Source organism: Arachis duranensis, chromosome 7, assembly GCF_000817695.3.
Source record: "Arachis duranensis cultivar V14167 chromosome 7, aradu.V14167.gnm2.J7QH, whole genome shotgun sequence".
Lineage (NCBI taxonomy): Eukaryota > Viridiplantae > Streptophyta > Magnoliopsida > Fabales > Fabaceae > Arachis > Arachis duranensis.
This window is the reverse complement of record NC_029778.3, coordinates 38,554,322-38,562,499: the sequence shown is the minus strand read 5'-3', so window position 1 is coordinate 38,562,499 and position 8,178 is coordinate 38,554,322.

Below are 8,178 nucleotides of genomic sequence, written 5' to 3'. Positions count from 1 at the left end.
GTCTTCAACTTGCTGATGGCTCCATTAAATACCCATCAGGCGTGATTGAGGACATGATAGTCAAGGTTGGGCCATTTGCCTTTCCTACTGACTTTGTGGTGCTGGAAATGGAGGAGCACAAGAGTGCAACTCTCATTCTAGGAAGACCTTTCCTAGCAATTGGCCGAACCCTCATTGATGTCCAAAAAGGGGAAGTAACCTTGAGAGTCAATGAGGAAGAGTTCAAGCTGAATGTTGTTAAAGCCATGCAACATCCAGACACCCCAAATGACTGCATGAGTGTTTATATTATTGACTCTCTGGTAAGAGAGGTCAATATGGCTGAGAGTCTCGAATCAGAGCTAGAGAAATTTAGACTCAATGCTTTCGAAAATGCAAAGATTTACAAAGAGAAAGCAAAAAGATGGCATGATAAGAAATTGTCATCCAGAGTCTTTGAGCCGGGGCAGAAAGTTCTGCTATTCAATTCTAGGCTCAAATTATTTCCTGGGAAATTAAAATCCCGGTGGAGAAGTCCATATGTCATTACAAACGTATCACCATATGGATACATAGAGCTTCAGGATAATAACTCTAACAAAAAGTTCATTGTTAATGGACAAAGAGTCAAACATTATCTTGAAGGCAATTTTGAGCAAGAATGCTCAAAACTGAGACTTGATTAAAACTCAGTCCAGCTAATGACATTAAAGAAGCGCTTGCCGGGAGGCAACCCAGCCAATCACAAAATTTAATTTTATTCGTATTAATTAATTAATTATTTCTTTACAGGTTTGAGTCCAAGTATCTTCAAAAGGTGAAATAGCAATTGGTTGAAGTCACAGAGTTACAGGGAAATTTGGAAGCTCACTGGCATGAAAAAGCCAGTAAGAAATACTTTGGGCGTTAAACGCCCAAAAGAAGCAACCACTGGGCGTTTAACGCCAGTAAGGGTAGCATCTGGGCGTTAAACGCCAGAAAGGAGCATCTTCTGGGCGTTAAACGCCAGAAAGATGCACCTTCTGGGCGTTTAACGCCAGTTTGCTAGCATCCTGGGCGTTTAACGCCAGGATGGTGGGGAGGAGGTAAAATTCGTCTCTCTTTACAAATTTTCTAATTTTTTATGTTTCAATTCATGTTTTCTTGCATAAACATGTTTCAAATTATCATGCCTCAAATCAAATTAGTGTTCTAAAAATCCTAATTTCTAAAATCCCTTTTTCAAAAATTATCACATGTATCTTAATCCATACATAAAAATTAATTTTCAATCCAATCAAACTCTTTTAAGTTTGTTTTAAAAACTCAATTATCTTTTTAAAATCTTTTTCAAATCTTTTTCAACTCATCTTATCTTTATTTGACAATGCCTTTCCTTCTACTCCTCTCATTTCCTTTCTTTTGCTTGAGGACAAGCAAACCTCTAAGTTTGGTGTGATTTGCCATGATCACTGAGCTAAAACTCATTAAGACCATGGCACCTAAGAGAACAGGAAGAGCAAGGATGTGAACTTAAGGGAGCTGAAGCGTCAGAAATTAATTCTTGAAGGCACCCCACAGACTAGAGGAACATCCACTTCCCAAAATACAGGTTGTTAAGTTCTAATTCCAGCTTTAACTCTGTGATAGTATTATTATAAGATTTTACCTTAGAAGTTATATAGGAATAGTAGTAATTAGGATGTCTATTTTGATTTTATTTCCAACTAAGCTATAATTTATTTTTCCCATCATCATCAGGCATGAATAAAGTAGTAGATTTGTAGAATAAAGAGGCAATTTAATTTTTTTTCGAGTTCTTAATAAGGAAAATTCTAATTATTTATATGTGGTGGCAATACTTTTTGTCTTCTGAATGAATGCTTGCCAAGCTGTCCCTAACCATGTGCTTGTGGCATGCAGGTCCAAGTGAAAAGCTTGAGACTGAGTGGTTAAAGTCGTGATCCAATGCAAAAAGAGTGTGCTTAAAAGCTCTGGGCACCTCTAACTGGGGACTTTAGCAAAGCTGAGTCACAATCTGAAAAGGTTCACCCAGTCATGTGTCTGTAGCATTTATGTATCCGGTGGTAATACTGGAAAACAAAGGGCTTAGGGCCACAGCCAAGACTCATAAAATAACTGTGTTCAAGAATCAACATACTACACTAGGAGAGTCAATAATACTATCTGAATTCTGAGTTCCTAAGGATGCCAATTATTCTGAAAATTTAAAGATACAGGGAGATGCCAAAACTGTTCAGAGACAAAAAGCTGCAAGCCCCGCTCATCTAATAAGAATCTGAGCCTCATTTAGAACTCGAGAATATTATTATTTCTGTTAGAACCTATTTTATTCATCTAGTTGCTTGAGGACAAGCAACAGTTTAAGTTTGGTGTTGTGATGAGCGGATAATTTATATGCTTTTTGGCATTGTTTTTAGGTATTTTTAGTATGATCTAGTTACTTTTAGGGATGTTTTCATTAGTTTTTATGCTAAATTCACATTTCGGGACTTTACTATGAGTTTGTGTGTTTTTCTGTGATTTCAGGTATTTTCTGGCTGAAATTGAGGGAGCTGAGCAAAAATCTGATTTAGGCTGAAAAAGGACTGCTGATGCTGTTGGATCCTGACCTCCCTGCACTCGAAATGGATTTTCTGGAGCTACAGGAGTCCAATTGGCGCGCTATCAACAGCGTTGGAAAGTAGACATCCAGGGCTTTCCAGCAATATATAATAGTCCATACTTTTAGCGAGGATAGACGACGTAACTTGGCGTTAAACACCAAGTTCATGCTGCTGTCTGGAGTTAAACGCCAGAAAAACGTCATTATCCGGAGTTGAACGCCCAAAACACGTCATAACCTGAAGTTTGACGCCAAGAAGGGCCTCCACACGTGGAAAGCTTTAGTCTCAGCCCCAGCACACACCAAGTGGGGCCCAGAAGTGGATTTCTGCACCAATTATCTTTGTTTATTCATTTTCTGTAAACCTAGGGTACTAGTTTACTATTTAAACAACTTTTAGAGACTTATCTTGTACCTCATGACATTTTCAGATCTGAATTACATACTTTGTGATGGCGTGAGTCTCTAAACTCCATTGTTGGGGGTGAGGAGCTCTGCAGCGTCTTGATGATTTAATACAATTCCTTTGTTTTCCATTCAAGCACGCTTGTTCTTATCTAAGATGTTTATTCGCGCTTAATTGTGGAGAAGGTGATGATCCGTGACACTCATCACCTTCCTCAATCCATGAACGTGTGCCTGACAACCACCTCCGTTCTACATTAGATTGAATGAATATCTCTTAGATTCCCCAACAGAATCTTCGTGGTATAAGCCGGATTGATGGCGGCATTCATGAGAATCCGGAAAGTCTAAACCTTGTCTGTGGTATTCCGAGTAGGATTCCGGGATTGAATGACTGTGACGTGCTTCAAACTTTAACCTGCTGGGCGTTAGTGACAGACGCAAAAGAGTGATTCTATTCCAGTAGGAGCGGGAACCAACCGGTGATTAGCCGTACTGTGACAGAGTGCGTGAGCATAGTTTTCACTGCGAGGATGGGAAGTAGCCACTGACAACGGTGACACCCTACATAGAGCTTGCCATGGAAGGAACCTGCGTGTGAGAAGAGGATCTCAAGGAAAAGTAGAAATTCAAAGGATAAAGCATCTCCAAAACTCCAACATATTCTCCAGTACTGCAAATTAAAGTAACATTGTTCCCTCTTTTATCAATTCCAATAATTTCACTTTTAATCCAAATAATCCTATTGACATCCTAACTAAGATTAATAAAATAAATATTGATTGCTTCAAACCAATAATCTCTGTGGATTCGACCCTTACTCACGTAAGGTATTACTTGGACGACCCAGTACACTTGCTGGTCAGTTGAACGGAATTGTGCAAGTAATCAGTTAGTTAAATTAGTTCTCCTTGGCACATGCCAAAGAGCCATTAATTAAGGATCACAATTTCGTCCACCAAATAACATGGATTGTTGGGGCATTTCATCCCTCTTGGATATATTACCAAACCTTTGACATGGAGAGCAAGTTTTACGGAAAATAGCTGCATCCCTAAATAGTGTGAGCCACCAGAATCCACAGTCTAAAATTTTTCTAGCTGTTCTTTGAGGACCAAAATGTCCACCACTCTCTGAAGAGTGGTAAGCCTCTAAAATGGACTGAAATTCTGACTGGGGCACACATCTCCTAATTATTTGGTCAGCACCACACCTCCATAATTATGGGACATCCCATATATAATATTTGGACTCGCTTTTAAGCTTGTCCCTCTGATGTTTAGTAAAATTAGGATGGAAGGTACGACTAACCAAATAATTAGCTATAGGTGCGTACCAAGGAACTACTTCAGATATTGCATGCAAGTTATCAAATGAAAAAGCATCATTGATAGGAGTGGTGTCATTTTTAATGTGCTCTAGGCAACTCAAGTGGTCAGCTACTAAATTCTGAGTACTACTTATGTCTTTAATTTCTAAATCAAATTCTTACAGCAGCAATATCCAACGTATTAGCCTTGGCTTAGACTCCTTCTTAGACAGTAAATATTTTAAAGCTGCATGGTCTGAGTATACTACTACCTTAGCACTAAGTAAATAGGCTCGGAATTTATCCAGAGCAAAAACAATAGCCAGAAGCTCTTTTTCAGTAGTAGTATAATTAGATTGAGCAGTGTCTAAGGTCTTAGATGCATAAGCAATAACGAAAGGGTCATTACCTTCGTGCTGAGCCAGCACCGCTCCTACTGCATGGTTGGAGGCGTCACACATTATCTCGAATGGTTGACTCCAGTCAGACCCTTTCACAATGGGGGCTTGGGTCAAAGCGGTCTTTAGCTTATCAAACGCTTCCTTACAGTTTGCACTTAGCTCGAACTCAACATCTTTCTGCAGCAATCTGGATAAAGGCAGTGCTACCTTACTGAAATCCTTGATAAATTACCGGTAGAAATCTGCGTGACCAAGAAACGAACGAACCTCCCTCACAGAGGAGGGGTAAGGTAAACTAGGAATAACGTCTATCTTTGCTGGATCAACTGAAATACCAGCATTAGAAACAACATGTCATAGGACAATACCTTGTTTTACCATAAAATGACATTTTTCAAAATTTAATACAAGGTTTGAACTAACACATCTTTCTAATACTCTAGCTAAACCATCCAAGAAAAAATCAAATGAATCACCATAAACACTAAAGTCGTCCATAAAAACTTCCATACAGTTTTCAAGAAAGTCTGAGAAAATACTTAGCATACATCTTTGAAACGTAGCCGGTGCATTATATAAACCAAAAGGCATTCTCTTATATGCATACGTTCCAAAGGGGCATGTAAAAGTAGTCCTCTCTTGATCTTCAGGAGCTATATGAATCTGAAAATATCCAGTGTATCCATCTAGAAAACAGTAGTGTGATTTACCTAACAAATGATCAAGCATTTGATCATTGAAAGGAAGTGGATAGTGATCCTTACGAGTAGCTTGGTTGAGACTCCTGTAGTCAATACAGACTCTCCAAGAATTCTGCACCCTCTTTGCTATGAGTTCTCCAAGTTCATTCGCCACTATTGTGACACCAGACTTCTTGGTTACTACTTGTTTTGGGCTAACCCATTCACTATCTGAGATTGGGTAGATGATATCAGCTTCTAGCAATCTGGTCACTTCTTTCTTGACTACTTCTAAAATAGTGGGATTGAGTCACCTTTGAGGTTGACGGATAGGCCTTGCTCCCTCTTTTAAAAATATACGGTGTTCACAGGTCTGGGGGCTGATACCTTCTATATCCACCAAGCTCCACCCAATAGCCTTCTTGTGTCTCCTTAGCACATCAAGCAACTGCTCCTCCTGTTGGGAAGTAAGTTCCCTTGCAATTATAACGGGGAGCTTCTGATCATCCTCAAGATAAGCATACTTGAGGTGGGGTGGAAGGGGCTTCAATTTCATCTTCTTATCATGGCTAGGTTCTTGTTCATCTGGAATCACGGAAGGTAGTGGGGTGTTCTCAGTAAACTCTGGTGGCATCCCCACACTTGCATCTGCTTCCATTGTCGTTCCATTCACATTTTCCTGGTAAATTTCTGCTATGACTTCTTCAATAACATCACATCAAAAGATAGAGTGGTCTTCTTGTGGATGCCTCATGGCTTCATCAAGATTGAAGTAGACTGTCCTGCCATCAATCTCAAAAGAATATGTTCCTGAGAAGGCATCCAACTTGAATTTCGAAGTCTTCAGAAATGGCCTTCCGAGTAGGATGGATGATGGTCTTCCTGAGTCATTAGGGGGCATCTCTAAAATATAAAAGTCAACAGGAAATGTCAACCCCCTAATGCTCACCAGTACATCTTCAGCAATTCCTACCACTGAAATTATGCTTTTGTCTGCAAAAACAAAACAGGCTGCCGACCTTTTCAAGGGAGGTAGCCTCAAAGCATCATATACAGATAATGACATAATACTCACACATGTACCTAAATCACACATGCAATCAAACATAGGTACACCCTCAATAGTATAGGTAACTATGCATGGACCAGGATCCCCATATTTTTCAAGTATGCCACCCATTAAGCCAGATATAGAGCTGCCTAAAAGAATAGTTTCTAAGTCATTGATTTTATCTTTATGCATACACAGATCTTTTAGAAACTTAGCATATTTGGGGACCTATTGAATAGCATCAAAAGGGGGAATAGTTACCTCGACCTTTTTGAAGATCTCTTCCTTTTTCGGGTCTAATTCCATCTGCTTTCTGGATTTCCTAGTAAGGTGTGGAAATGGAATGGGAATGGCATCCTCTGCACCTGCAGCGCCCTTTGGCATTCCCTTCTCTGGTTGAGCTGCTTCCTCTTCAGCTTTGTCTTGTATTTCATCCTCTTCTTCAACACCTTCCACCTCAACAGTGTCTTCCACTAGAATGTGTTCTTTTGAGCTTGGCTCCTCAGGACTCCTCTCTGGTAGTATAGTTCCAAACCTCAAAGCAATGGCATTGATTCCACTCTTTGGGTTGGGTAAAGGTTGAGAAGGAAGTGCACTGGAGCTTAAAGGTTGATTGTTGAGGACATGAACTTAATCCAAACAGGATATGAGAGCATGTAGAGTGGCGGTTAGACCATTGAGTGTAGAAGTAGTATGGTTAAGTGTGTTTTCCATTGATGTTTGCTTCTGCGCGATATTATGAAGCACATCGTCATTAAAAGAGGAAGAGGCTTGCTGTTGGTTATTTTCAAATGCCTGGTCTTGCCTTTGGTGAGGTACTATGTAAGGCTGATTCTGGTTCTGTTGATACCAGTTCTGTTGATTACTGTTGTTGTTCCATCTCTGATTTTCACCAGTATCTCTGCCTCCTTGGCTATAGTTGTCCCTCCATCCCTGGTTGGAGTTATCTTGCCAACCTTGATTGTAATTTCCATCTTAGTTGTAATTTATGCTCTGTTGATAATGTCCTTGATTTGGGCGGTCATACAAATTATGAGTAGTTGCCAAGGTGTTGTCCTCTTGTTCGAGTTGCGGGCACTCATCAGTGTAATGAGTATAGCAGGCACATATTCTGCACACTCTCTGAGGAACCAATTATTGATTATGTTGTGTAGGGGGCTGAAATTGTTCTTGTTGTTGATTCAGCTATAATTGCTTCAGTATATTGGTCATCTCTCCCAGAGTCTGTGTGAGAGCAGCAGTCTATGAGCTGGGGGTGACCTCTGCAACAGTCTTGGGGTGGTTGTTTCTGTGCCTGGCATTCCGAGTAGACTCAGCTAGGTCGGTGATCAGTTGCCACGCTTTATCTGTGTTCTTGTACCTTTTTAGAGAACCATTACTCGCATAATCTAGTGTGTTCTTATCTTGAGGCTTCATGCCCTGTGTGAAGTAGCTGATCAACACTAGCTTGTCAATCATATGGTGGGGGCAAGCATCTAGGAGATTCCTGAAATGCTTCCAATACTCATACAAAGTCTCTGGTTCACTTGAATAATACAGAAGATCTCTTTCCTCAGTCTATCAGTAACTTCAGTAGGAAAATATTTATCCAGAAATTTTCCCCTGAGCGCATCCTAGTTAGTAACAACTGCTTCAGGTTGAGTGTAGTACCACTCCCTCGCCTTACCTTCAAGAGAAAATGGGAAGGCGATTAATAGGATGGAAGTTTCATTTGCACCATGACGCCTAATAGTAGAACAGGCTGTCTG